The following is an 8239-nucleotide window of genomic DNA, read 5'->3' as shown; positions in this document are numbered from 1 at the left end:
TATGAAGGACAGCCACTCACAGAGTCCAGGCAGGTCCTGGACTCAATACTTGCACGTTCTCACAAAAGCTGTTAGGATATAACAGGAACAGCAGGTGTCAATACTGAACAGGTGTCTGTTTCAGGAACTTTGCAGTTTTATCATGACAGACTTTGTCCTCCATGGGTTATTTTTCTGAATTTTTCACTGGATCTATGGTTCAGAATTATTTGTTTCCGGTCCTATAGCAGTACTCTATATAGCAGATTTTATTATCTGTTGTTATCTAAATTGGATTTTGAAAATTTTTAAATATTAAGTAAGCATAATTAGCCGATGCAGCATTTCTCTGTTCTTTCAGAGAGATTATTTTTTCATTTCCTTCATTAAGTCATGTGCATGGATAAATGTGCACATTAAAACATAGTGCACAGTGGTTTCTTGAGAATGCATTTGTGGAATGAATTAATCAACATACGCATTTCAATTTTATTTCACCATCGATATACACATGCAATAAATGTGCATTTATAGTCTTTTGAAATATTGCCAGTACACAAAAAGCACTCGAGCTTATTGGAAGCATTTCCTGCGAAAATGAGCAGATCGACTGCAAGCCTGAATTGCTTCCTTTTGAGGAGAAGAGAAAGAAGCTGATCTACCTTTCAGTTTAAAGAATAGTTTAAATCAAAAGGAGTGCAGGCACTTTTCCATCTTCTGGCCCTCCAGCCAGCAGGAAAATCAGAAACTATCCTTGACTTGGAAGTGATCAAGCAAAAAGGGGAGAAACCTATCCACATACTCTGTGGATCCCCACAGGCTTCTTCTGCAGACCTGGCCTCTTGGCCAATATTTTGAAAGGGAGCCCAAGTTCATTCCAGATTCAACCACAGCTGGAGGAAAGGGAGCTGCTTAAATCTCTATGGAGCCACCCCCACAGCAGGACAAGGTGTGCAATTGCACGCTCCTGCACATTGCACCGTACCCGTATTGAAAGATGAGGATTATTTCAGGGTTGAGGTTTCTGCAGCCTCCTTATTATAGGCTACTTGTGAAGACAGAAGGTGTACAAATAGAAACAAGCTGCACTGAACAGTAGTTGCAAATTTTAAAACATGTGAAATTGGTAAAGATAAGAACAAAACACAGTACGAAACCAAATTGCAAAGAATAACCAAGAAAAACATGGTAAGAAAATGGTGGAATTTCTGATATGCCTAAAAATAATAATTACCACTGAACAAGTAAAAAGGAAACTAAATACAAAATAGAAGGATGAAAATATAAAGAATGGCCAAATGCCTTTCCCAGTCTTTTGGCCAGAAGAGGAACTCCTCCCTGTCTACTCTCCATTTGATGGCTGGGGAGCCCTTCTGCTTGACTCTTGTTCTTTGGCATCTGGCAGCCTTTCTCTGTTTCTCACGGAACAATTTTCTTGAGAAGGCTTGGGGCTTGATATTTAAGTTTTGAACATATGGGCATAAAATATGTAATTCTTCATTTCCCTTAATTGTCACAATGGTCTGGATTTAAATTGTTCTGTTTTGTATACGCACATGTTGAAGCATTTCCATTTGAACCCTTAACCAAAAGCCCACTTTTAAAGACATCTCTTCATTCTCAGCCCCTTTAATAGTGCATCCAGCACTTGCTATCCTGAGTCTTGCCCTTCTGTCTCTCCTGCTTGGCTCTCCAAAGCCTCTTCGGGGATGGAGGTACAAGAAGGAAGCCCCAAGAGCTCAGCTGAGCATCTGCCTTGCCTGAAAAGCCTTTTCCTGCTCCTGGAACTCTTCACCTGGAGAATCTGAGGCTGGAACATTGGGAGCAGCCATCGGTGGGGAGGGAGGGAGTTGATTAGATAACTTCCATGAAGCTTGCAAAAACCTACATAAAAACAATCATCCAAATATGCTTAAAAATAAGAAATATTAAATATTGAAGCATTCCAACCATAAGCATTTGAACACAAAAAAAGCCTGGTTATAAGATCCTAGCTCCACTCTACCGCAAAGTGTAATAAGGGGGAAAATTCCCCCGTGCAGGATTCAAAGGAAAGTCCTTCCAAGGGCAGCTCCTCTGGCCAACCAACCGCAGTGGAGCTGACTTCACCCTGCTGCTTTGGTCCTGCTCCTTCTCGCCTGCCCCTCTGCATTCCTGGCCAGGGACAGTTGCTGGATCCTCTTTAAGGACTGGCCATATTGCAATAGCTGGAATGTGAACCAGTGTCTGTCTACGGAGAATCTCAATCAACCAAGTCATGGTTGTCCCAAAGATGCTTTTCAAAAGGCAACTGGTAAAGTCCAAGAACGTCCAGTTGCCTTTTGAAAAACACCTTTGGGATCTACCGATGAACGGCTTGTCAATGGGCACATTGCTTCTGATGTTCTGTGGCCACACAGACCCAGGAAGAAAAGCAGATGGCAACCTTCTTCTCCTTTTGTGAGAGAGCAACCAGATGTGCTACTGCATAGTAGGATAAAGACAACGGACCAGAGATTTGCTGCTGGGGTGGAAAAGCATCTAAACACATGAGCCACATCCTCTGTTACAGCCAGTAGACAGCACAAAAAGGAAGTCTAGTCTGAGAGCGCCAGGACAAAGTTGTAAAAGGTTTTAAAATAGTCCTTTCCTCACTTATGTAGAAGTCCCTCTGGTAATGAAGAAAGCAGAGCAATGGCTGGCAAAGAAAAGTCATTCCCAAACCAATCATGAAAAAAATTAGGTATCATACATCGTTTGAAAAAGCTTTGCCAAACTTCAACCAATGGCTTGTTGCTCAGCAGTATCTCAGACCATTGAGTGAGAGTTTTAGAGAGTTTTTGTATTACCTGGCTACCATTTTGCAATTGTCCAGAGTTCTGCATTCAAGATATGATCGTCCTACTGTGGGATCAGCCATGCTGGCTTATTCAGGAGAGGCTTTGCCCCTCATCTCTCAGTGCTCAAGAAGCCCAAATGAAGCCACACTGAGTCTGGTGTGAGGAATTGGGGCACCTTCACCCATAGAAAAATCCATTCTCTTTTGGTGGGGAAGAATTGAAGCCATGAAGTGGGTGGGGATGAACTTGCCATAGTTTCATTCTTCAGCTCCTAAAAAATATATTTCCTAGAATTATTTCCCAAATATTATTGAGGTTCAGATTCACTAGCTTTAGTAACTTCAAACATTTTGTTTTCAACTTAGTTAGTTAGTTCATTCATATTTGTTGTTGGATTTGTTATCTATTGAATCTGCCGTTAATCACTACAGTCTGGATTTGCTAAATGCAAACAAATGTTGTCTTAGAGGTTATTTTTTAAAATCATCTTCAAGGCAATTATACAAAATATCCCAAACTCAGTAGATATGCAGCATCTTTTTCTTTTCATAAAAATCTCTCATTGGGTTGTAAATATAATTGTGAATGTTTAGAAAAAATAAAACAGGGATTGGTGGTCCAAATCTCTTTCTGATCAGCCTTTTTGTGTATAATTGTTATCTGCCTGAGAGGCACCCACCTTGAAAGACTGCTTGTTGGGGCAGGGGGCATCAATGCTTTGGAATGCCCCCCCCCCAAAGTGGAGGAGCTCCTACAAGTTAGCAAGTTTCAAAGTCCTCTAGAAGACCATCAAGATATCACTGTTTACCACTGTTACCTTATGGTGTGAACTGTTACTTTTGTTTCTGTTTTTGTAGGATTGCATTGTATTATGATGTTGGGAGTTCGATTTCTTGCTATATGTTATTGTCTTTATGTTAATATTCTTACTACAGATATATGTTATTATAATTTTATACCGTAAGGCTCCGTGAGACTTGATAATTTGGAATGCTCCTCCTACTCCTCCTATAATAATAATATCCAAGAGGGTAGCCAGAGATCATCAGGAGGTTCCAGTTGTCCCCAGGGAATTGAATCATAGAGATGAACTGATGATCCTGGCTATCACAAAAAATAAGCCCAGGAACGGGAAATTTTGCTTGAGAACAAGACGTGAGGAAGAAAAAACATAATTCCAGACATGTCCCAAACTCTGACTCAAATGAAAGACCAGAGAAAGCACTGGTTGAATTAGATAGAAGGAGGCCTACACAGCCTATTTTTAACAAATAGGGAAACTCAGAAACAGGGACTAGTTGTGCAATTGAGTCAAAGTTGACACAGTCTTCCATCCTTCCGAGGTTGGTAAAATGAGGGCCCAGATTGTTTGGGGTGGGGGGAGGCAAGAGGCAGACTCTGTAAAGCTGTAAAGCACTGTGAAGTGGTATATAAGTCTTAAGTGCTAATTGGCAAAATGGGAAGGGGAAGCAAGAGAAGAAAAGAGGAAGAGAAAAAGATGTGATTGCTGAGAATGTCTCCAGTGGAGAAAAAAAGCAGGAGTGCCAGGAGCAAGGCAGAAGAGAGAGCAGCAGAAGGCAAAAGGGAGGTGGGAGCCATGCAAGCATCATTGGGCAGACTCTAAGCACCTCCACAGAAGCTGAGAGAGCAGCAAGCTGGAGAAGGCAGGGCCTGGTTTCTCTGGAGAACTTCTAAGCTAGTGGTGGACTTCTGGACCCATCTGCCTCCCACCTCCAAGCCTTTACAATGCCCCCCAAAGTCAAGGCAACCCTTGTTGTATATGCAAGGTGAAACTATGAACTGCCATGCTGTCTAAGGTGGACAGCCAGAAAATAGATTTAGCATTTGACCCCATTATCGTTTTGGCAGCAAGATGCTACCAGGAGTCTACTTTTAACATCTTTAGCTTCAGAGCATGAGAACCAGTTTGATATAGTGATTAAGAACATTTAGGTACAACCTGTGAGACCCCAAATTCTAGCCCATCTTGGACACAAAACCAGCTGAATGACCTTAGGCCAGTCACTCTCTCTATCAGCCCTAAGAAAGAATGGCAAACCACTTCTGAAATACCTTGCCAAGAAAATTTTAGGGATTTGTCCAGGCAGTCTCTGAGAACTGAAATGATGGAATGGAAAGAAGGGGAAAAACTTCAGGGAACTAAGAAAAGGTTACAGCTGCTATAATGATGCTTGGAAAATCTGCCAAATAGGAAATTAAAGTAAGGGCATGGCATGTGCATTGTCCCAATGTGCCTTTGGCCCGGATTGATCATGACGGCCATTGCTGGTATTATTGTTTATACTATTGTCCTGTTCTCTTTTATTGTTTCTATCCTGTTTGCTCCCCAGAGGCCCTTTGGATTGGACTGGATTATAAATATTGTTAAATAAATAAATAAATAAACAAATAAATAAATAAACAAATAAGAATAGCTGTTCCTTTCAGCATCAAAAAAAAAAAACTCCTTGGGAGAGATATAGTTGTCTTTTCCACCAAAGGACACAGGGCTGCCAAGACCAAATTCATGGCTAAGGGAAGACGGATTTCAACTGACGTCACCTTTCCATTTATGATAGGCACAAAATTTAGGTTCTTCTGGAAAAATTGTGTCACTTTCAGAACATTTACAAACTGAGCAAAGGACCTGTCTACTAAAACCTGAAGTCAAATGGTGGCACATGAGGCACTCGTCTGCAATCTCACATTAGCAAAAACTAGCTAGAAAGCCTGCTTTTGCCTTGTTCTGCTATGTTACTTATCCTGGCATCTCTGTAGTGCTCACAGATCAGAGGGCATGACTGACTATTGGGCACAGATGGAGCCCTCCATTAATCAAGGCAGGTGGAGGAGTGCCAAGCACTATTTTCACTCTTTGTGACTGAAAAAATTTGTTGCCAGGATAAGGAAAAGAAGTGCTCCCATTTCTGTTTCTTGTCATGTGCATTCAGACAGGGATGAGTCCAGGTGTTGAGAGGACTCTCCCTTCCACTCCGGGAGGGTTTGGAGCTAGACTGGAAGCAGGGAGACATGCGGAGCAAGAAAGGTTTTCCTGAGTTAGGCCATTTCTCCTGGTTTGCTACTCAGACCAGCTTGCAGGTAATCCTCAATTAGTGACCACAACTGGACCCCATTAAGTGAAGGAGTTGCAAAATATAACCCTGACTGTGCTTATTATCTTACTCCAACTGTACTTTACAGATCAGCAAAAGTTGTAAATGTGAGGCTTGGTGGCAAACTTATTTTTTCATCACCATTGTAATTGTGAATGGTCGCTAAATGAGGTGGTCACAAAATGAAGACTACCCATAACTGAGAAAATGATATAGGATGAATTTTCCAGTCTTTCCCCTCACACCAGTTTTAATTTTTTTACTTAAACAGCAAGGGGCTTTAGGAAGACAGAAATCTTGAAATGAACAAAATAGTGGAATTAACCAATTAGCTAACCATACTAGAAGTCAAACAAAATGCCACCCTTACCAACCTCAACCATTTTTGTTCTTGAGAAATCAAGAGGGGGCCCATTCAGGGGTGAAATGCAGCAGGTTCTGACAAGTTCTGGAGAACCGGTAGCGAAGATTTTGAGCAGTTCAGAGAACTGGCAAATACCACCTCTGGCTGGCCCCAGAGTGGGGTGGGAGTAGAGATTTTGCAGTATCCTTCCCCTGGAGTGGGAAGGGAATGGAGATTTTGCAGTATCCTTCCCCTTCCACGTCCACCAAGCCATACTCACCAAGCCACACTACGCCCACCAAGCCATGCCCACAGAACCAGTAATAAAAAAAATTGGATTTCACCACTGGGCCCATGATCCCTTGACATAAATCTGATAATTGCAATAACCTAGTTGGTGGCTGCAAGGCACCATTCTTTATGCTTCTAACAAGAATTTGAAGCTTTCCAGAATACTGCTGACTTGAGAGTTTTAGCATCAGTTGATGCACCATGGAAGAGGGCAGCCAGGAGCCCTGGCATTCACTTTTCAGGTAATCTTGCTTCATTAGGCATTCCATCTGTGTGAGAGCTGGAGATTCAGCCATTGTGCCTGAGGGTTTGGTTATTCTTGTTGTTTGAGGCGGCTCATCTTTTTTCAAATGAATAACTTAGTTGTACAGAATCCAGAATCAGAATCAAACAGATTAAGATTCTAGATAACTATACTCCTCAAAGTCTGGTTCTACTAGCAAAATTCAAGTTGCCATTTCTGTCTACCACCCTCTACTAGAACTCAGTAATGACTGCACTTCAGCTTGCCCAGCAAACCCTGCCAGCAGCAGAAGAATCTTTTAACCAGGCATTCTAATACCCTTTACATTTCTTCATCAGCATCCAACCTGCAGTCACATACAACTTTGATAAGGGCCTTTTTCTGACACAATTGCTAGGAAGTTCTATTGGAAACCCAAGAAAACAGCAAAACATGACATTTTATGACAGGAGGTCCGTCTGTGTCTCGGACTGCCAGAGAGGAATGACTGCCAGATTCCAGGAACCGAGGTCAGAGTACAGAAAAGAAGATCTGAGCAGAAAAGATCCTCGGCCTGTGCCAGAGCAGGAGGATGCGCTGAAGGAGCTCTACTGTCAACTCAAAAGGTGCTTTTCAAAAGGCAACTGGACTTCCTTGGTTTTATCCTTGAAAACATTTTGCTTTTCATCCATTCATTCATTTCTTCAGTCTTGGATGAGAAGTAAAATGTTTTCAAGGAAAAAATGAAGAAAGTCCAGTTGCCTTCTGAAAAGAACCTTTGGGACAATCACAACATGGATGATTGAGAATCTCCATAGTATTGTCAACAGAAAGAACCAGCATTCAGAGAAGATATCCCACTATTCCTTTGAATTAGCAAACCTCCAGTTCTCAAATTCCAGGTGGAGCACTCTTTCCCAAGCTGATCCTTAAAGGTGGGCTAATTCTCAAAGGAGGGCTTTTCTGCAAGGGATCAGAGGAAACATTCCAGACTCTGGTCCTGCATCTCCCTGAGAAATACAGTTGGCCTGATTATCCCTTCAGGGCCAAGGAAGGATAAATGGGAGGAGGAGAAGCCTTAGATTAGAAGAAAAATTCCCAGAGGATACATCTTGGTGTGTCTTGGGGCATTCTGGAGGAGAAAGACAGTTATAATGCATGCGTAATTAATTGTGAAAGTGAGAGAGAACATTTCACAACTAATTATATTTTAAGCATTAACAGCTGATGGTGATAACAGCTAAACCCTAGTCTACAAATTTCTGCATTTCAAAAATTAGCACGTAAAGAAGAATAGAGAAGTTGGCCAAAGACCTGGGAGAAAAGTGGGGAGGCCCTCTTGGCCAATGAGCCCTTTGGCGAGAGCCCAGCTGAAGAGAGCAGCTTTTCCCCTTCAGGATACCATTGTGGGAACCCTCCTGGGTATCTCTGTCCCCCTTCCATGCCAGAAAGTGCCCTCAGATGTGAGGCA

This window comes from Pituophis catenifer, unplaced genomic scaffold, assembly GCF_029215685.1.
Source record: "Pituophis catenifer annectens isolate HBS135680 unplaced genomic scaffold, rPitCat1.0.hap2 SCAF_11, whole genome shotgun sequence".
NCBI lineage: Eukaryota > Metazoa > Chordata > Lepidosauria > Squamata > Colubridae > Pituophis > Pituophis catenifer.
Note: the sequence above shows the minus strand (reverse complement) of the source record.